The 22,929-nt window shown below is 43.0% G+C and overlaps 1 protein-coding gene across 4 annotated transcripts in view; it reads left to right on the top strand.

Annotated features, from left to right (window-relative positions):
• PPP4R4 (protein phosphatase 4 regulatory subunit 4) overlaps window positions 1-22,929 on the top strand; it is a 160,417-nt gene that overhangs the window by 19,388 nt on the left and 118,100 nt on the right. The gene's annotated exons all lie outside the window — the stretch shown is intronic.

The following is a 22,929-nucleotide window of genomic DNA, read 5'->3' on the forward strand; positions in this document are numbered from 1 at the left end:
CAGATAGCCTTGCCGTTGCATTCTATGGTAATTCACCACATCCCCATGGCTATATTTCCCTCTACCCGTGATCACTGAAATTGGGGTGGCATCATCTATGTTCCTCTGTACTAAGACTCCTCCTAAACACCTGATATGGACCCAACACGAGCCCACCAACAAAGCCTGCTGGAGCGAATTATCCCAGTAGGCCTCTGCGAGGATTGGGAACAGTCATACCCATTCAAACTTTTTCACACAGGGCCCGTCTACTCCCCCTCCTGTCTCACACCCACAGAGGGCCAGCCTTCTGCCAGTTACAGACTCTCACTCTGAAGGCATCTGGCGACTTTCTCCTATCATTCAGTTCTAGGGTTGCCAGTTTCTTGGCCTGAGACTGATCCTGTATCTTTAGGAGAAGAGAAAGTCAGCCAAGTGCAGGTGTTCTTGCAACACGGTAATGGGAAAAACCACAAGGTGGAATTCTTTCTTCCCCCTACACAACTTTTAAAGATACAGAAGACCTCTTGGTTGTCATGCCCAGCCTACAAGAGCAAGCTAGCAAGAAATTTCAGATTTTCAACACGTTTCTTTGCTTCCAGAAAGAGACATGCTGTAGCTTATTTGTTTCCTTATTTAGGTGGTCAGTAATGTTACATGCTCTCCACATCCCTATGTGGAGAGAAATTCCCGGGGCAACATTTCCTGGCTTCCTGTGAAGGAGAGAACAAGCACTGGAGATGGATAGCCTTATACGGCGCAGGGCCACGATACCTGTTGGAACGCCTCTCCCGATATGAAACGGCCCGTACACTACATTCCACAATGAAGGCCCTCCTCCGGGCCCCAACTCAGAGGGAGGCCCGGAGGGTGGTGACAAGATCTAGGGCCTTCTCGGTGGTGGCCCCCGAATTGTGGAACAGTCTCCCCGTGGAGGTGTGCTTGGCGCCAACGCTGTTTTCTTTTCGGCGCCAAGTGAAAACCTTTCTTTTCACCAAAGCATTTTAATTTAGTTTAACTTAAATGTGTACAAATTGTTGTAATTGATTTTTGATTGTTTTTATGTCCTGTGGTATTGTATTATGATTTTACTGTACTTTGTTCACCGCCCAGAGAGCTATTGCTAGTCGGGCGGTTTATAAGCTTAATTAATAAGTAATATTAATAAATTCTGTGTCTTTAAAAGTTGTGTAGGGGGAAGGGAGAATTCCACCTTGTGGTTTTTCTCATTACAGGGTTGCAAGAACACCTGCAATTGGCTGACTTTCTCTTCTCCTAAAGATACAGGATCAGTCTCAGGCCAAGAACCTGGCAACCTTATTCAGTTCACTGCACAGGGTCCCACCCTGTGCAGGAACCACACATGCACCACAGGGCCTTCCCACCACCAATCTCCTCTAGATTGGTTTAACAGAAAACAAATTAAAAAAAGAAAAGGTAATAGAAGGGGTGTAGCACCCTCGCCCTGGGGACTTGTCTCTTCACTGATGACCCCCGCAGTGGCAGACCTGCCACCCAAGAGCAGCTGGGCTTTTATGCCTCCTGACCCAGCCAGCAGCTGATGCAAGAGGCTGAAAGATTAATTGCAGCCTCTCTCTGGAGCAAGAGTCAGGCAGGTGGTCCCAGTCCCTGCAGCACTTACCAGGGACTTCAGCTGTCTCGAGGGACAGCAACCCAAAGGAGCAAGCAGCAAGCACCCAGATGCTCAGATACTCACTCCCAGGGCAGGTCTTTTTTAGTCCCCTAGTGCTGCAGCTGTTCCCCTAGAAATAAATACTTCAGTGGGATTATTGCAGGCAGAAAATGTAGAAGACTGAATGTCATGAAAGCTGGAACTAGAAAAGGTTTAGAAATGGGCAATGAAAATGATAAAAGAGATGGAGCAACTCCCCTATGAGGAAAAGTTACAGCACTTGTGGCTTTTTACTCTAGAAAAAAGGCAAGTTAAGAGGCAATAGATAGAAGTGTATAAAAATCATGCATGGCATGAAGAATGTGGATAGAGAAATGTTTTTCCCCTTCTTCCGTAACACTACAACTTGCTGACATCCAATGAAGCTGAATGTTGGAAGATTAAGGACAGACAAAAGAGAGTATTTCTTCACACGGGGCACTATGGAATTTACTCCCACAGGAAGCAGTGATGGCCACAACTTGGATGGTTTTAAAAGAAGTTTAGACAAATTCATGGAGGATAAGATATTAGACAGGCATTGTTTCTGTTGTTTTTTTGCACCTACAACTACTGAAGACCTTCTTCCAACAAGCCTTTTAAGTAGAGACCTTGTCCCAGTCTGCATCTGTGTTGGAATTATTTTTAAGATGTATTTAAAGATTTTCTTTTTAAAGATACTTTAAAGATGTTTTTAAGAGATTTTGTTTCTAAGATGTTTTATAGATGTTTTTAGTCTTTTATTGCCTATTTGCCTTTTGGGAGAAAGGGCTGGGTATAAATTTAAATAAAAATAATGCATATAGATGAAAATGTAATTGAGCAGTAGGACAATATAGGGCAGTTTGGAAGCAACTATGAGCAAGAGGTTCATGGCTGCTTCACACTTTTAGGGATGAGAGGCAATACATCTGAACATGATGAAGGAGGATACCATGGTCAACGGTATCAAAAACTGCTGTGAGATTGAGCAGAAGTAACGGGTGCACTTCCCCTGTCTCCCTCACAATAAATGTCATCATCCATCAGGGCAGCCAAGGCTGATTCAGCTCCAAAACCGGGTTGGAACCCAGATTGTAGTGGGCATAGGTAATCAGTCTCATCCCAGAATGCCTGCAGTTGCTCCACAACCTCCTGCTCCACCACTTTTGCCAAAAAAGGGTGTTGGTGGATAGTCTAAAGTTATTCCACTCCATTGGGTCCAGAGTGAGTTTTTAAAGAAGTGGATGCATCACTATATCTTTGAGGGCAACAGGCAACTATCTATCATGCAGAGATGTGTTTACTTCATCTGTGACCCATTCAGTCACCCCACTCTGTCTAGCTTTAATAGGCCATGAAGGACAAGGATCTAATGAGCAGTTGGTCGGGTGCATCACTGCAAGCATTCTATCCACATCATCAGGGTACATTAACTGAAACTCATCCCCCAACACTGGTGTTGATGTTGCTTTGGACACCTTGCCTGTTGCATCCCAGGCGCAAGGGGAGTTAGATCAGGGAGAGGAGTCAGATGAGGATGAGGTCTCTGGGGGCGTTGAAGGAGGGAGGAACTCTGCCAGCCTGCAGACTTCCTCGGCCAGCACCCCATCGAGGCAGGTCCCACCTGGTTAGGGAAAGTAGTGAGTCAGAGTAGACGGGTTTATGAAGCGGACCACTTTGGATGTAATCATCACACAAATAAAATGAGAATTATATCAGACCTCGCCTCCGTCTTGTGTCTCGGACTCTGGACAGAACATTGCCACAATAGGAGTGTCCAAATCACTGCGGAGCTGAGTGACTTCATCCTCAAAGTATTTAGCCAGCCAGCTACAATTAAACAGCATCTGCTCTAAAGGTCCATCCTCCGAGTCAGGAGTAACCAGCCTCTGGACCACACAGAACAACTCAGCCATGTGGCTTTTCGAGGATGCAATCTTTGCTGCCCTCACAGCCATGTGAGAGGCCCAGTTATGAGCCTGAACATGGCTTTGGTTGACTGGAGCAAGACTTACATCAATTATGCTCCAGCTGTTGCCTGATCCATTTCGGTATACCAAGGAGCAAATTGAGCACCAAGCACTGGAGAGGGCCATCAGGAGCGATCGTGTCAGTAGCCTTACGAATCTTACCATTCCATAGTGAGACTAGGGCCTCAACAGAATCATCTGCTCTATCCACTGGAAGATCTCCCACAGCAGTCAGATATTTATCAGATCAAATCTCCAAGAAAACTATACTTATATTAGGCTGCATTAACAGAAGTATAGTTTCCAAATCGCGTGAAGTATTAGTTCCCCTCTATTCAGCACTGGTTAGGCCGCCTCATCTTGAATACTGCATCCAGTTCTGGTCTGTACTTCAAGAAGGATACAGACAAACTGGAACGGGTTCAGAGGAGGGCAACAAGGATGATCAGGGAACTGGAAACAATGAGGAGAGACTGAAAGAACTGGGCATGTTTAGCCTGGAGAAGGGAAGACTGAGGGGAGATATGATAACACTCTTCAAGTACATGAAAGGTTTTCACACAGAGGAGGGCCGGGATCTCTTCTTGATTGTCCCAAAGTGCAGGACACGGAATAATGGGCTCAAGTTGCAGGAAGCCAGATTTCGACTGGACATCAGGAAAAACTTCCTAACTGTTAGAGCCATATGACAATGGAACCATTACCTAGAGAGGTAGTGGGCTCTTAGACACTGGAGGCATTCAAGAGGCAGCTGGACAGCCATCTATCAATAATGCGTTGTTTTGGATTCCTGCATTGAGCAGGGGGTTGGACTTGATGGCTTTATAGGCCCCTTCCAACTCTTGCTATTCTATTCTAGGATACACCATCCCAACTGGTCTCCCATCCATGGAGAGGAGCATTGTCACTTCCATTTCCAAGCCTCACCAGGAAGTGGTCTGACCCTGACAATGGGGTGATATCCACCCTGTTTCTAGACTACTCTCTCCCCACATGGAGCAAAGACTAAATCAAAGGTATGTCTTGCTCCATGTGTTGAACCAATGATCATTTGAGCAGGCCCATGGTCATGACATCAGCATGGCTGTTGAAATTACCCCAAAATACCCTTCTAGGGTCCTCCAACATTACACCCGAGACAACCTTGGCCAGCTCAGTCAGGGAGGCTGTTGAGCAGCAGGGTGTGCAGTACACCAACAGCATCCTAATCTATCTCTTTGGTCCAACACCAGATGCAGGCCCACCAGTCCTGCTCCAAGAGAGAAGAGTTTCCCGTGATGGGAAGTGATCTCCTATGGGCTACAGCAACACCTCCCCTACTGCCCCTCCAGTCTGGGTTGATGTTGTACTGAGTATCCGGGTGAGCAGAGCTCAGTCAGATCTGGGCTGCCCAGCTCCCCACCCAGGTTTCAGCGATGCTCTCCGGGAGAGGGGAATTTTAATGACAGGTTTTCTTTCTTTTTTATTTTCCTTTATAGCAAACTTTATAAAAGTAAGAAAAAGTAGTGAGTGGAAGCAAGCATTAAAGCCTCACTCCTTGGTGAACATTAATTACTCTTTTCACATGGAACAGGAAGGAATAGACTCTGTAAGGAGAAAGCTTTTAGTTAAAGGTGCAGTAACCCATAGACGCTTCAATAGTGTAGATCGTTATATTCTATTGTATTCACAACAACCTTGTGAAGTAGGTAGGATAAGGACATGTGATTGATCCAAGGTCATGGTTGAGTGGGGATTTGAATCCTGGTGTTCAAAGTCTAGCACCCTATACCACTGGCTCTCAGAATGTTTAAAACACATGAATTCTCCCCAGTTACCTGCAGTTCAAAGTAACAAAATTCAGGTCTGCGGCATGTGTTATTTCTGCATGTTTGAATTTTTAGAACTTTTCAGAGGACAATTGCATGTACGTTGCATGGACGGAGAGGGGAACAGGATCACACCCAGTATCCCTGTCCCTCGCATCTGTTAATTCAGCCTACACACTTACAGCTGTATGTACAATTGGGGACCCTTTTTTCCCCAGGGTGCTTGATCAGCAGAGATCATGTACAAGCTACATGTGTGTATTCACACCTTCACCTGAATATGTGTATGTAAGGAGGAGGGATGGAGGGTCCCTCTCTTTGTATCTACTGAATGTGTGAAAAGGGCTTCTATCTTCAAAGCCATGAGCAAAAAAAGGAAAGTATGTTGGCGATTTCCTCTTCAAAAAGGAGATAAGAATTTATTTTTCAATAAAAAGGAAGCATCATGTCAACTTGCCATTAGGGAAATGGTTTCCACTAATTGTAGTACCGTGTAGATAAACTTTTTATAGATAAGAGAATTGCTTATGGTTATAGTGTTTTGTTTAATTTTCAGATTGAGTGTGAATGTTTTTTTTCCAGTTAGCAAACAGAAATTAATGCCTGAACTTAGTTGAAATAAACTCTAAAAAAGAAAGAGGTTACCGGCGTACACTTGATTTGGCAATGTCTCTAAAATAGCCATTTGTCTGAATTATTCCATTCTTGCTGGCAGTTCTTCGGTCGGAAAACAAAGGAATAAGAAACTTGGATTGAGCAAGCTGATCTTGGTAAACAAGGTTACTAAGATACATAGCTACAGTAGCATGCAGCCAATTCTTGTTTTTATTTAATCATAGTTAAACAACAGTGGGCTAATCATGTTGACTATCTAATGGTAAATTAAACAAACCATTGAAATGTAAGGACTTACTTCTTTAAAACAGAAGTAGTAGGAAACCTGTGTAGAATTAGCGCATTAAATAATTCAGACACAACCTTTGTAGAAAGCAAAGGCCAGTTTGTAACTAGATATCTTAATGAGAACAGCAGCAAATTAAACTTGGAATAGAGTACGTTTGTTTTGGTTCCAGACAACTGAGATAGACAATATAAGTAAGGTGAGATCTAAAGGTCTTTTAGCTCTCAAAGCGGGAGGTAGAGTTTCCCAGCAAGGAGTGGAGAGTTGCCAAAGAGGCTTCAGAGGTCCTTTATTCATTTATTTACAATATTGATAAAAATTACTGAAGCGATTTCCTTTGGGGGGGAAAAAATCATCAAACCCTAAAGGTTCACAACAGATAAAAAGTCAGGCAGCAGCTGGCAAAAAGCCTAAGCCTAAAAGGTTTGTAGAATATTATCATTATTATTGTCAGTAATAATAATAATTAAAAAAACCCTTTTCATTTGTCTCTGAAAGGTGACAAGTGAGTAGGCAAATAGGCCTCCCAGGAGGAGGCATTCCACAGCTCTTGGGACCGCTATAGAGAAGGTTGCCTTTTGATCTTCCTCTGTGTCTCTCTTGAGGCCAAGTCAAACACACAGAAATGCAAATGTTTATGTCCTTCCTCGATAGTACCAGGCTTCGTGTTTTTACTATGGCACATCATCAGTGAATGTTACTTTACAGAGTAACTCGAACCTAGCAACTCTCCAATGAGGAATGATTATAGTGTTTGGGACTTTCACATTTAGAAAAAAGGTGATTTTTATTTGAGGAAGTGTTCAATTAGGTCAACAGACACCTGCTACCTGAAGAACTGTACCAGGCACTATTTCTGCACATTTTAAATGGCTGCTGCTAGTGCAGAATACTGGTAGATGAATAAAATATAAAATATAGAGTAGTGTTGAGTTGGGATATCTAGAAGGAAGGTTTGTGTTTCTCCCATACTTTTGAGTTCTTATAATGCCAGAGTTTCAAGTATGCTGTTTTTCTGCCAATCTGTTCACCTGCAGGCTGAGGCCAAGTGTGGACACTGTCAGAGGAATAGTATGTGTGTGGGAGGTTCCCCCTTGAAAATGCAAAAATGGTTGCTATTTTGCCCTAGGGAGGCTCACTGTTTGAACAGTTATATTTTGCAAAGTCATATCAAAGAATCACTGAAATGAGCTAAAACTTTAATAGGTCTTGGATTGCTATAGCAGCCTGAGGCTTGGTTAATTAATATAGTAGGGCTACCCTATCTTCCCTATCCAGAATATATGCAGATGGGAGTTTGGCATTTACAGGAATATTATGATATTGCATAAAGGATAAAATGTGGTTGGCCTGTGCTTTTGGTCATGCTGAAGGCCCTGGGATGCTTCTAGACCAATAATTTTTTGAGTGTCGGGTGGGCCTGCTCAGAATGCCAGGAACTCAAAGTCCACATAGGGACTATGTTGATCCCATGCTGATCTCTGTTAGTCCAAATAAGCTGGAGATTAGTGGAATTAGTGTGGGTAGGAAGGGCAAAAACAGTGATTATTGCACAATTGCCCCATGCTAGGTGGAACATTTTTCTTCTGGCACCTTTTTCCAGTTTTCAGGTTCAGTCCCTGGAATCTCCGATTAAAGAAGCTGAAAAAAAAATCATTAAAGAGCCTGTGATAGAGTAGACTAAAAAAGAATTTGAGGAGCACATTGCTAAGAACATAAAAACCAACAACAAAAATTCTATAAATACATTCAAAGCAGGAGACCATCTAGGGAGGTGATTGGAGCCTTGGATGATAAGGGAGTCAAAGGTGTACTAAAGAACGATAAGGAGATTGCAGAGAAGCTAAATGAATTCTTTGCATCTGTCGTCACAGTAGAAGATATAGGGCAGATCCCTGAACCTGAACTAACATTTGCAGGAAGGGATTCTGAGGAACTGAGACAAATAGTGGTAACGAGAGAGGAAGTTCTAGGCTTAATGGACAATATAAAAACTGACAAATCACCGGGCCCGGATGGCATCCACCTGAGAGTTCTCAAAGAACTCAAATGTGAAATTGCTGATCTGCTAACTAAAATATGTAACTTGTCCCTCGGGTCCTCCTCCGTGCCTGAGGACTGGAAAGTGGCAAATGTAACGCCAGTCTTCAAAAAGGGATCCAGAGGGGATCCCGGAAATTACAGGCCAGTTAGCTTAACTTCTGTCCCTGGAAAACTGGTAGAAAGTATTATTAAAGCTAGATTAACTAAGCACATAGAAGAACAAGCCTTGCTGAAGCAGAGCCAGCATGGCTTCTGCAAGGGAAAGTCCTGTCTCAGTAACCTACTAGAATTCTTTGAGAGTGTCAAGAAGCATATAGATAGAGGTGATCCAGTGGACATAGTGTACTTAGACTTTCAAAAAGCGTTTGACAAGGTACCTCACCAAAGGCTTCTGAGGAAGCTTAGCAGTCATGGAATAAGAGGAGAGGTCCTCTTGTGGGTAAGGAATTGGTTAAGAAGCAGAAAGCAGAGAGTAGGAATAAACGGACAGTTCTCCCAATGGAGGGCTGTAGAAAGTGGAGTCCCTCAAGGATCGGTATTGGGACCTGTACTTTTCAACTTGTTCATTAATGACCTAGAATTAGGAGTGAGCAGTGAAGTGGCCAAGTTTGCTGACGACACTAAATTGTTCAGGGTTGTTAAAACAAAAAGGGATTGCGAAGAGCTCCAAAAAGACCTCTCCAAACTGAGTGAATGGGCGGAAAAATGGCAAATGCAATTCAATATAAACAAGTGTAAAATTATGCATATTGGAGCAAAAAATCTGAATTTCACATATACGCTCATGGGGTCTGAACTGGCGGTGACTGACCAGGAGAGAGACCTCGGGGTTGTAGTGGACAGCACGATGAAAATGTCGACCCAGTGTGCGGCAGCTGTGAAAAAGGCAAATTCCATGCTAGGGATAATTAGGAAAGGTATTGAAAATAAAACAGCCAATATCATAATGCCGTTGTATAAATCTATGGTGCGGCCGCATTTGGAATACTGTGTACAGTTCTGGTCGCCTCATCTCAAAAAGGATATTGTAGAGTTGGAAAAGGTTCAGAAAAGGGCAACCAGAATGATCAAGGGGATGGAGCGACTCCCTTACGAGGAAAGGTTGCAGCATTTGGGGCTTTTTAGTTTAGAGAAAAGGCGGGTCAGAGGAGACATGATAGAAGTGTATAAAATTATGCATGGCATTGAGAAAGTGGATAGAGAAAAGTTCTTCTCCCTCTCTCATAATACTAGAACTCGTGGACATTCAAAGAAGCTGAATGTTGGAAGATTCAGGACAGACAAAAGGAAGTACTTCTTTACTCAGCGCATAGTTAAACTATGGAATTTGCTCCCACAAGATGCAGTAATGGCCACCAGCTTGGATGGCTTTAAAAGAAGATTAGACAAATTCATGGAGGACAGGGCTATCAATGGCTACTGGCCATGATGGCTGTGCTGTGCCACCCTAGTCAGAGGCAGCATGCTTCTGAAAACCAGTTGCTGGAAGCCTCAGGAGGGGAGAGTGTTCTTGCACTCGGGTCCTGCTTGCGGGCTTCCCCCAGGCCCCTGGTTGGCCACTGTGAGAACAGGATGCTGGACTAGATGGGCCACTGGCCTGATCCAGCAGGCTCTTCTTATGTTCTTAGACAATAGTGGACTAGATGTAACAATGGTCTGGTGTGTGTGTGTGTTCACACTTGCTTGCACATGTGTGTGCACACACAGAGACATATCAGATTCATATATTCCTATGACAGAAGCCACACCTCTCTTCTGCAGAATAATTTCTTCATCAGATAAAATAAGACTATGCCTGTTTGGGGTTTTTTTTTATCTCATAGACATCTTCTCTGTGTGAGAGTTTAATCTCTCTTTATGTGAAGAATGTAAGCACAGTCGGAAGTGGGTACTATGCCCAAAGCAAACTTGTAACACTGATAGTCTCCTAAAGCACTGTTCTTCAACTTTGGATCCCCAATTGTTGTTGGACTACAACTCCCATCATCCCCAGACAGCATGGTCAATGGTCAGGGATGATGGGAGTTGTAGTCCATCAGCATCTGGGGACCCTAGGTTGAAGAACATTGTCCTAAAGTGCATCGATTAACAAAAAATTCTAATTATTTTGTTAACAAAATATTGGCAACAAACTAGTAATAACATATTGTTTGAAACTGATGTTATAACTCCCTGCTATCAAGTATTGAAATTAAGTGTTGTCATAGCATAGTAGTGAGTGAAATTTATATTCATAGTAGATAACGCTTGTACTGTGTCAGTAACTTTAGCAGTTAGGTTGCTGCTACGTAGGCCATGATATTTATCAGCAATTTTTGTTTGTCTTGGCAACTAGTGCATTCTGGAGATGGAGGTCTGAAAACCTGGAAAGGAAGTTGATGTTGACTAATCACTGATGCCGTATGCTGAGTCTTCTCAACTGATGGGTGAATGACTATTAGACATATCATGTCTTGAAGAATTTAGTACTTGAATTGTAGTACGTGAAACAATGAGGATAGGAGGAAGGATTATTCAAAGAACATGCTATCATTAAAGAAAACATACCTAAAATAAATGCCAGTGCTCATATTTCAATTTCTATAATTGCTCTTAATATTTAAGAATATTGACAGGGTGCTTATTGCAGCCCTCACGTAATGTGATCCTCAGTTTTGTGAAAGTGTCCAGTATGTGGACATGCATTTAATAATAAAATTAAAATGTTTTCAACTCCTGAGCTACCACAGTAACCAGAAATTAGGCAGAGTATCAGTTAGGGCATGGATATTGCATAGTATGTTAGGAATTGAAATGATAACCTAAGGAAGGAGGAGATTGGGGTAGAGGAAGGGGGATGCTTTAAAAGTGTTGTGACCTTCATCAAGCACAGGATAGTAATATTTTAAATAAAATTTCAACAAAATTTCCTTGAAGACAATGGGACACTTTCATTCATTGTTCATTGCCACTAGAGAATAATTGGAGCCCTTCTGGATCAGAGTATCCATTTAGTTCAGCTTTTCGATTTCATCACTACTTTGACTTGAAAACCCAAATAAGGTAAACTTTCAGTGCATTCATGCCTTTGATTTGTAAATATCTTTTTTTAGTACAGAAGAAGCCCATTGTGTTAAATTCAAAGCTGCTTCTTCAAAAGTCTTCACCTGTTCTTGAAGTCCCTATTCTTGCCTTGTAATATAGTCGGACATTTTCACCCATTTGTGGTTTGGCTTCCATGAGTATTCACATCCACATTAACTCCTTAAACTTGATGTCCTTGGATGAGCTGAAGCTACTTTTGGTTTAATCTCTTGACCCTTTGTGGTGACCATTGTGGTCTCTGTGCTGTTTTATAGTGGACCTAAATTAGAATAAGTGTTCTGTAGAGGAAAAATCCATAATACAAGTTAGTATGAGGCATTTATAGCTTGACACCATTGGTACAAACTGAATGGAACAAAAAAAGTCAGTCTTTTGCTGTTTTTGCCAATTGCATTTTGTGGTCACGTGATTGACTTGGCAGGAAGGAATTGCATCATGTTTAATACTTTGTTCATAGCTATATGAATTAAATAAACTAGATGTGAAATGCACATTAGGACTCATAGGGTTTTAGTAATCCAAACACTATTCTGTCGTGCAATCTGCTGAATCACTTTTAGGAAGCTACAATGTCTGTGCACTTGAGCCTTTATTTGCAAACAAACAAAACACACCCCTTGCTGATATTATAAAGAGCAACCATAAATTTTCATCATCTCAAATATCCAAAGTAAAGATATGCCTGCTTTTTTAAACCATGACCTTCCTAATACCTTTCAGAATTTAACAAGAACATAGGCTGCTTCCCACGTTATTTTAGGAAACAGAGATATAGAGCTTGCTCTGATTGAGTGTAGGCACAGAGGATGCATGCAGAATCCTAGAGGCTTTATTCCTTGTTTTCCTACCAGTGTGAGAGTGTGAGGTGGGAACTGGAGTTCCATGCATGCTTCTGTATTTTCCATGAAAAGTTGTGCTCCAGAGCACGAAAACGCCTCTTTTTGTGGGTGCTACGCTTCTGTGTGATTGGATCCATAATGTCAGGGGAAGCTTATTGCAAGTTGGACTTCACTACACATGTATCTCAAACGCTCTTTAGTTATGTTGATTTTATAGTTCTCTGTGTTTATGTACTTGTGTATTGTACTCTACCTTGGGAGGGCCTCTGATGAAGGCTGTACATATGTCTAAACATTAAATAAAAAAATAAATACCTGAATAAGTATTTTGGCATTGGTCATGATATAGATAAGGGTATCTGTATTTCCATTTGCATTGTGATGCAGTTGTAAATATTCCCTCTAATTCAAATTTACACGGTGTTTACAATTTATACTGTGTTTACAATTTACACTGTGTTTACAAGGCTGTGTGAGGGTTCACTTCATATGCTTCATATCTCCATGAACATCACAACGCAGATGCTCTGCATGAAGTTCCTTAGTTAACAAGGGAATTCACCTGCCGGAGTTTCTTCCATGCAACTGTTTTTCTGGATTGAAGGTTATTTATTTAAGTATTTATAAGCCGCACTTCTATAAAAGTTCAACAAGGCGGCTTACAACATACAAAAACATTTTAAAATTAACAACTAAAGAAAACATAGTTAAAAACAATAATAAAAGCATCAGCAAATCCTGCATTTGTTGAAAGAAAAAAAAATCATGTTAAAAGTCCTGTCTAAAAAGTTTGGTTTCAAGAGACACCTGAAAGAAAGGATGGCTCCTGCTGAACTTCTGTTGGCAGGTAGTTCCACAGGGCAGGGTCTGCCACACTAAAGCTCAGTCCTTGGTGGAGGCCAACCAAACCTCTGGGGCATGGGGAACCACCAAAAGTGCTCCAGTATCAGTGCTCAACAGATAATTCATAAAAAAGGGAAAATAAGCAAAATGACATTATTCCAGCAAAGAACATGATGCATATTGGAGTGTTCATTGCTTATTGTATTTGAAACCAGCTGAGTTCCAACTAGGTCTGTTAAGAGTGGAACCCGTAGAACTTATCTCTATCTGAATCTTGTGTCCTCCACATCAGGGACTGTGGTTTGTAATAAACTCTGGTTAATTTAACAAGGCAGCTTCATAACTCACTGTTTGAATTTGTCTTGTTTTGAAATTTTGATCAGAGTTCCTTGGCCCAGATGACAACAAGCTGAAATTCAGGGAAAGCTGGGGTGGGGGAGCTGCTGATATCCTCTTCATGGCCACTTACGCGGTTGGTAGGTCTCTGGTTTTCGTCTGGAGACTCCAGTTTTTCAGGGTCCTCTCTGCATGAGTCAACCCAATATCTGGACACTTAGCTTTCATTTTAAAAAAAGAATTAAGCTTCTAGATAGTCTGGTTCAAGAGATATACACCACAGTATCAGTGCCCCCCCAGCTTCTCTTAGTAGCTGGCTGCTCTAATTCCCACCTAATTCAGTTTTTTAGCCAATAAATGAAGTCAAGGTTGTGATTGATGAGGGATTTGTTGACCTCCAGGCAATAGCTAGAATCCATTGCAAGTCCTGAAAATAGTTTCCTTTTCCTGCTTGTCTGCAAATAAGTTTATAGCTTTCAGCAACAGCACCTTTTTCTCTGTGTGCAGGAGATTTAGCACAAAAGATCCCAGCAGGCTCCAAGCAGCATTCCTTGGTAGGCATGCACAGCAAACAATTTCAGTTATGGTTATAATCATAGTGTACATACAGGGTTTTTAAATTACTTGCAAAAATAGCATATTATACATTTTATCTTTCCAATATTTTTTGAACAAAAATAAAAAGTATACATGCATCTTACAATGCTACTACAGTGTGTTATACTTTTCTAATTATAAGGAGTCAAATAAGGTTACATTTTCCTGGGTTGTTGAAGAGGGCAATTTATTTGTCTAAGTCATAGCCTGTTTTGAAAACCTTCCCTATATGAAGCTTCAATCCTAAATTCAGTTTTCTGGGAGTAAAGCTGCAATGCTAATCCCATCTACCTGGGAGTAAACCCCATTGAATTCAGTAGGATTTACTTTTGAGTAGACATGGTTAGGATTGTTCTGTGAATCAATGGGACTTTTGAGTGAACATAGCAAACATGTTGTAAATCTTTCTCTCCCCTTTCCTCCTTTTTAAGCAATTAGGCAGGGTTTACTTAGGTGCTACTGCTTTTATTTGGTAGGAATTTTTAAAAAGTTGTGCAATGACCAATTGGTTTTGACAATAAACTATTATATGCAGTCAGGGCCGGCTCCAGGCATGCCGGGACCCTTGGGCTCCAGCCTGTTGGCTCGCACCACCCGCCCATTCCGTCGCTCCACCTATCTTTCTGTCCTGTGTTTTGTGACTATGCATGCAGCACTGCTCTTAACCGAGACGGCAGCTGAGGTTTCCCTAAGGGGCTGAAGCCTCCACTGCCATTTTGGTTGATGGCACGCATGCGTGCTATGCACACGCAGAGCTGCCATCAACCAAGATGGCGGTGGACGCTTCAGCCTCTTAGGGAAACCTCGGCCACCATTTTGGTTAAGGGCAGTGCTGAGCGCACAGCCACAAAACACAGGAAAGGTAGGCAGAGCGAGGGAATGGGTGGGCGGTGCTATGTGCGGCAGCAATTCTGCTGCCGATCGCGGAAGGGGAGTGCTGTTCCTCCACCCTAAAGAGGGCCCCTTTAGGGGCCACGGGGCCCTCAGCTAGAGCCCAACCTCACCGCCCTTTAGCACCAGCCATGTATGGGGTGCATGTATTTTTACATCTCTAGTGTGTGTGTGTACATATGGAGTCTTTCCAACAATCTTGTGAGAAAATTCAGACTCATGCCACTTTAAGCTGTTTTGCAACTGTTTTATACTTATTTTATGGTTATTGGATTTTAAATGGCTTTACTTCTTGTTGTGAACTGCCTTGGTTTCCAACTCTGCCTCATAGGGTTGTTGGGAAGACAGCATACACACACACACACTGGAGATGTAAAAATACATACACCCCATATAATAGTTTATTGTCAAAACCAGTTGGCCACCGCAGAACTTTTTTTTTAAAAAAAATAAGTATTAGTTTCCTGCCATATAAAAGCAGTGACGCCTATGTAAGCCCTGCCTAACTGCTTAAAAAAAAGGATCAGAGGGGGAGAGAAAGATTTACAGCACAATCCTTTTCTGTATTCACTCAAAAGTCCCACTGATTTTCAGCACAATCCTAACCATGTCTACTCAAAAGTAAGTCCCACTGAATTGAATGGGGTTACCTCCCAAGTATGTGGAATTAGCATTGCAACTTTACTCCCAGAAAAGCTTCATATTGGGAAGGTTTTCAAAACAGGTTATGAATAAGACAAATAAACTGCCCTCTTCCAGTAAAATTTAAACCTGTTTGACTCCTTAATTAGAAAAGTATAACACTGCAGCATGTACATTTTTTAAAACGTCTGTTCAAAAATTATTTGAAAGACAAAATATATAATATGCCATATTTGCAAGTAATTTAAAAAAACCCTGCATGTACACTGTTATGCCTACCAAGATACTAACCTATAAAGCCTTATACGGCGCGGGACCACAATATCTGCTGGAACGCCTCTCCCGATATGAACCGGCTCGTACACTATGGTCTACTACGAAGGCCCTCCTCCGGGTCCCAACCCATAGGGAGGCCCGGAGGGTAGTAACAAGATCTAGGGCCTTCTCAGTGGTGGCCCCCGAATTGTGGAATAGTCTCCCCGAGGAGGTACGCCTGGCGCCGACACTATTATCCTTTCGGCGCCAGGTTAAAACCTTTCTCTTTGAGGCATTTTAATCTAAGTTAATTTGAGTAAATGTTGTAATTTTATTTTAGATGGCGTACTTTTATATACTTGTTGTATTAGATCCTGTAATTTTATTATTGTATATGTTTTTATGTTCACCGCCCAGAGAGCTGTTTGCTAGTCGGGCGGTATATAAGCTTAATAAAATAAATAAAAATAAATAAAATCCAGCTATGATCTTATGTTGTAGTGGAATCCTATTCACGTTTACTCAGAAGCAAGCCCCAATCCTGTACAGAGAAAGTACTCTTTATGCTGCTGAAAGCTATATATTTACTGAATTCCTGATGTGAGACAAACAGGAAAAGGAAACGGTGAGTTTAGCTATTGCCAACAAATCTTGTCAATCACAACCCTGACTTCACTTATTGGCTAAAAGCCTGAAAGGGCAGGGATTAGAACAGCTAGTAGTAACAGAAGTTGCCGGTGGGGGAGGCTGACATTTTGGTTTATATCTTTTGAACCAGACCGCCTAGAAACCATTTTTTCTTTAAAAAAATGAAAGCTAAGAGTCTGGAGATTAAGGTGAGTCACCTGGAGACCCGGATAGGACCCACCAAAAACCTGAGTCTCTGGGCAGAAACAACACCTGGCAACCCTATTATATAAATATTTCTTCATACTCTGTCTCTGTGTATCTGATTTCACACTATGGTTGTACATTATTATTTTCTCTGCATTTTAATTGTGTCCTTCCTTGGGGTGGTCATGGTCCCTCTCTGTTGTTTTCACCATGAGAGGCAAATTAGGCTGGGAGATGGTGAGGAGCCAATGGACACCCAGTAAACTATTATTTTTTTATCATTTCCATTTACTTACTATCTAAAACATCTCAAAGCGTTTTACAATAGAATACATAAGGTACAATAAAAAAAATCAAATTAATTTACAAAGCAAAATACATAAACAATATCCATATACATAAACATATACATAAACACAGTATAAAAGTCAGAATTCACCAAGGGAAGCTTGTAAGCCGCCCTCCCCTCTCTATGAAAGTGTCAGAAAACTGAAATTGCGTTGACCATGGAGGAGGGTGACAAGCAGGTAAAAGGTTATCGCTCACCTGGTGCGGCTTGCCACCATTTCTCTTTCCTCTCCTTCCTCCAGGGGGAGGGGGAGGCGGTGGGAGCGCCCGCTGGCTGCAAGGCTCTAGGACTCAAGCCTCGCTGGGACTGTGTGTCCACTGTTCTGAAAGTGGAACATCTCTCTGGGAAGCAGGTTGTGATCAGAGAGCAGGATGGGCTTTGGCTGGGGGCTAAAGAGGGTGGCCATCATGTTGATGGGGGACTGCATGTGCCCCCCTCAATAGGGAAAATCAGAGGCCACTCTGCCTTGTCTGCATAGCTCCATTGGCTGGTACCGTGGCCAGGAGGACCTGCCTCCAAGCGGATCCCGTCCTAATCCTCCTCGCCAGCGTCTCCGTCTGCACTGGATAGTTGGGCAGCCAGTGGCAGCAGCAATAGGAGGGGGAGGAGGAGGTGGTGGTGGTGGTGGCGGCGGCGGCGGGAGAAGTCCAACCTCAGCCTCTCCTGGGCACGCATCCTCATCGTGGCTCCACTCTGGTTCTCTCCAAGCCCGTCGGAGCGTGTGAGCATCATTTTGTGCTGTGTCTTGAGCACCTCCTCCAGCTCTGCATCCTGTGGGTGTTGCTGCGGTGGGGCGGCCACCACCATTTTATTCTCAACAAAGAATCTTGTAGCTCTTTAAAGCATTCCCTTTTTGTGATATTTGCAACTATGGGTTTTATACCTCAGAAACTGAATACAGAAAAATTATATGTAGTCCTTAACAAAGAAAACAGAGTGGGTAGCATTAAATACCAAATCAGTTTCTTTTTTCCTCCTGGTGTATTGACTGTGGATGGGTCTTGGCAGCATTGAATGGAGCAAATTCGAATCAGGTAGCAGCGAAGCCAAGAAGCAGGAGGGTAGAGCGGCTGGTCATCAGGTATGTAGATATGTAGAGACAGGCAGGCTCATTTCCATTTAAAAAAAGTAATTTAAATGATTTACATGCAGGCAGAGTTTATGAAGTAATGCAGATCCACATAATACATTTAAAGCACATTCAACACAGATTTAAAAAGCATGAGTTTCCCCAAAGTATCCTGAGAAGTTTCCCACTCACAGTTATAGTTCCCACCACTCTTAACAAATTTCTGTGGTGTGATTCATGTGCTTCAAATGTATGTTGAATGTGGTTTAAATGCATGGTGTGGATCTGCCATTGGTATGCTGTGCATTCATTAATGGATTGAAAAGAACAATTTTAAAAGATACTTTTTTAAACAGGGCAAGAGCTGTAGCTCAGTGGTAGGGCATATGCTTTGCATGCAAAGGTCCAAAATTCAATCTCTGGAAAAGAGTATTGCCTGGAATCCTGGAGAGCCAATGCTAGTCCATATCATCAGTACTCAGCTAGACGGCACCACATGGCCTGAGTTGGTATAAGGCAGATTCCTTTGTTCCTAAAGTGGAAAGAGACCTAAGGACCACAGTGACTCTGAAATTTATTTATGTATTTTATTTGCAACATTTATATATCACTTTATTGTAAAAAACCTCAGAGCTGTTTACAGAAGGAATTAAAACAACAAAACTATTGGTGAAAACAGGTATTCAAAATAATCAAAATAATAAAACCAACAATGAGTTAAAAACAGTTAAAAATGTAATCACTTCTATATGCCTGGGTAGGCTTGCCTAAACAAAAATGTTTTTAACAGATGCCAAAAAGAGTACAATGAAAGCACCTGCCTAATGTCAATAGGCAGGGGGTTCCAAAGCATAGATGTTGCCACACTAAAGGATCAATTTCTTACAAGAGCAGAACAAATACTATGTGATGCCTGTAACATGCAAAGCACACCTTGAACTTGGCCTGGTAACAAATCTGCGACCAGTGCAGATTTCAGAGCAGAGGTATTATGTGCTGACAGGATCTCACTCATGTCAGTAATCCTGCCATATTCTGCAGCCCCCAGCTCAGGTTCTGCTGCATTGGGATATCTGTGACCTGGCTGCCAGTTTTTCTTAGTTTTGGTTTTTGGTTAGGAATCCTGATTGGTTATGGTTGTGCCTTACTCATAGGAATCTTGTTGTGGTTGGTATGGTATTGCATCAAGGAAATTATCACTGTCTTTTCTTTTTCTATTTGCATTTCATTTACTTCTGTCCTCACTTTCTTACATCCATAAAAGTAACAACTTGCTCTCAGCTCAACCTCCTTAAACTCACTAATGATGCATCTTGTTGATGGCATGACGGTTTGTTTCTTGACCAGTAGTGGTAAAAGAGAATTCATATACTGGGAAGTCTGGTTTCAATTGCTGTTGTTCCCAAGCTACTGCCTGTGAAGGTAGATCAACCCATGTGTGTTTATAGCAGCCCACAGAGGGTAGGCAGGAAAGGGTGGAGAATCTTCTTAACCCTTACTCATTTCTCAAACCTCTCTCTGCAATGAAGGGTCAAGTCAGTAAAGAGGTTTGGAACAGCCACGTTAAAAGACAGGGACAGGGCATTCCAGGCAGGGTTGCCAACCCTGCTTTGATATGGATATCTTTGCAGAGGATCCCTAATCAAGCCTTACCAACAGCACAATCCTAACCATATCTACTCAGAAGTAAGTCCTGTTGAGTTCTTTGGGGCTTAATCCCTTAGTAAGTTTGTTTAGAATTGTAGCCTTCAGGGGCATTGATCTTTACTCCTGAGTGCTCCCATCTAACCTCCACAACACTAGGCTCCTACTTCCTACACTGGCTTTCTGGTGCCTGGCCTGGCCTGTGGGCACTTAAACCCTTCTTGCCAGAAGCAAGTAGGCTAGATTAAATGTTCCCTACCCAGACTCCCTAAACAAGTGAGAAAGAATGATTCCATCACTTCAGGTAGACTTGGGAATACCCTCTTTTAGCTAAGATTTCTGTCTTAATTTCCAATCAGAGAAAAATTTTGTTGGAATGGTATGCTCCAAGAAACTGTTGTAGATGCTGAATGAATCATGCTTAATGACATCATAGGGCCTGCCCCTAAAATCTTAGGGTTTGATGTTGTCTTTGTATCAATCCCTACTTCAAAGTGACTTGTATTATTTTATATATATATAGTGCCATCAATGCACTTGTTCTTCAGAGAGTTAAGAAGCAACTAAAAATTTAACAGTGTGTGTGTGTGGGGAGACTAGACAGGAAAATGAAAGGTCACAGTAACAAACAATGAATTGGAACAAGTGCAGTTGCAAACACAAACTTAATTTAGTTGCAGCTGGGAAGACCAGGTGCTAAGTCTTCAGATAAACTTAGGGTATGAAAACAGTAGTTCTTGTTGGCAACAAGTGACCCCCTTACTTTACCTATCCACGTGATATCCTTTGTTCTGACTGCCCCAGTTATTGGGTTTAGAGTGAGGCTTACCTGCATGTTGGGGATGGTTGCTGTCTCTGTGTGTGGAGAGACTGTTTCTGCTGTTGGGAGGAAAGGGTGTCAGAGCAATACAGCTTAAGACAAGGGACACAGTTTTCACACATTGCAAAAGGAGTAGGGTGGGTGACATGGAAGATGGTTGTAACAGTTCTACTTTGCTTCTCTTGCTTACTTGTGCAGGGATGATCTGCTGACCCACCCATCCATTGTTGGAATTGAGTTTGGTGTTGAGTTTTTGTAACTGGAGGTCTGAGGCAGGGGTGCCTGTTCAGATTCTTGGCAGAGAAGTGTTAGCAACATGCTCAAGTTCCCATGTGTGTTGTGAGACCAAGCTGTTTTGCGCAAAGTGCTCTCTTTTTGTCTCCTTTCCCCCCATTGTTTCTCTTCACCAAAGTTCCCCCACGTGAACTCCAAAGGCACATGACATCAGGCCAGAGATATATAGCCCCATACTGTGTGCTCTGCTATCTGAGTTGTGATTTCCCTCTGTGGGGTTTATATACTAGCAATAGTGTGCTGTGATTGGTTGCTGAGTTTCACCATAGGCAATGCTCTGTTGACATAGGTGGACCAGTTGATGCAGGGGTGCCCACTCCCATTGGTGAGTTGAAGGGAAAGTCTTTGTACTAGATCAAGGGGTGGCCACTGACAAGTTGAGTCGTTGACAGAGGCGTCACGGCTAGCATATCTGTAGTTGTGTTGGTCCTCTTGTGAATTGTGGCTTTCTCCAAACTCTAAAACCCTCTCAGTCAGCCGATCTCAAGAATCCACATCTCCTGTCATGCGCACGTGACTGATTAATAGGCTGATTAAATCTTAATAAATTGACATTAACTAATCCTGTGATACAGCGATAGAGTACGAACTTATAGGGAACAGGTTCTGGATCCAGATCTGGATTCAATCTCAGAACTGATCCAACTCTCCGGCGTCTGGGGATAGGGACATGTGTAGATCGGGGGGGGGATGTGACAAAAAGGGATGGGGGCCAAAGTATACAAACATTGGGCGGCAGACGATGGAGTGGTGCTGGAGGCAGACCATGTCAGAGTAGAGGAACAAGGGATAGATGCATAATATCCATCCCTTGTTCCAGGTCTGCCCATAACCCGAAGATAACTGGGGGATGCAAGATTCCAACCAACCTTCGTTTGCTGCTGTGCAATGCCAGGTCTGTGGTACAGAAAACATCTTGCATCCATGATATGATCTTGGATGAATCCGCAGACCTGGCATGTATAACGGAGACCTGGTTGGACGAAGCCTCGGCACCTATTCTCGAGGCGATGTGCCCGCCAGGTTTCCGTTATGCACATCAGTCGAGGGAAGGAAGGCGGGGAGGGGGAGTGGCTGTCATCTATTGGGAGTCCTTGGTTTTTGCCAGGTCTCCTCTCCATGGGACCAAGTTTGTTGACTGCATGTACTGGAGGTTGGGCCCAAAGGGCAGTTTAGGGATCCTGCTTGTGTACCGCCCGCCTCGCTGCACAGCAGAATCCCTGGCCGAGGTGCTAGAGGTGGTCTCGGGTGTGCGCATGGTGTCCCCAGAATTGTTGGTGGTGGGTGACTTCGATGTGCACGCTGAGGCCATTCTCAATGGAGCCCCTCGGGATTTCCTAGAAACCATGACTTCCTGGGAACTGCACCTTAGTAATGCTGAGCCCACCCATGTAGCCGGTCATGCTCTCAACCTTGTATTTGTCCTGGGAGAGGAGAAAAGTGCTCTGAAGTTAGGGGCTATTACTTTTACCCCTGTGTCATGGTCAGACCACTATCTGGTAAACGTAGACTTCTTGATGCCGCACACCCTCTGCAAAGGCACAGGACCTATTAGAATGGTCCGCCCCAGGCACCTGATGGATCCAGAAGGATTCCTGACTGCGCTGGGGGATTTGGAACTTGCTGAAGGTCATTCAGTCGATGCCCTGGTGATGGAGTGGAATACGGGGATCACCGGGGCATTAGACCGAGTGGCCCCGAAACGTCCTCTCCCCCTAAAAAGATCCCAGACAGCACCATGGTACACACCACAGTTGCGTGTTTTGAGGCCGGAGGTGAGATGACTAGAATGCCGGTGGCGTAAGTCCCGCTCCGAAGATGCTCGGACACAAGTTAGAGCAGCAGTAGCTGCCTATCATGTGGCAATAAAGGCAACAAAGAAAGATTACTTTGCTGCCTCTATTGCATCAGCAGAGTGCTGTCCCAGGAGGTTATTCCAAGTGGTCCGAAGCCTGGTCGGTCCAGTTGCTCAGGAACCCTTGGAACACTCAAAGGCCTCCTGTGACAATTTAGCAAAACACTTTGCCGATAAAATTGAACATCTGAGAAGCTCGATTTCGCATACCGTGATTGCAGA

This window comes from Rhineura floridana, chromosome 2, assembly GCF_030035675.1.
Source record: "Rhineura floridana isolate rRhiFlo1 chromosome 2, rRhiFlo1.hap2, whole genome shotgun sequence".
Taxonomy (NCBI): Eukaryota; Metazoa; Chordata; class Lepidosauria; order Squamata; family Rhineuridae; genus Rhineura; species Rhineura floridana.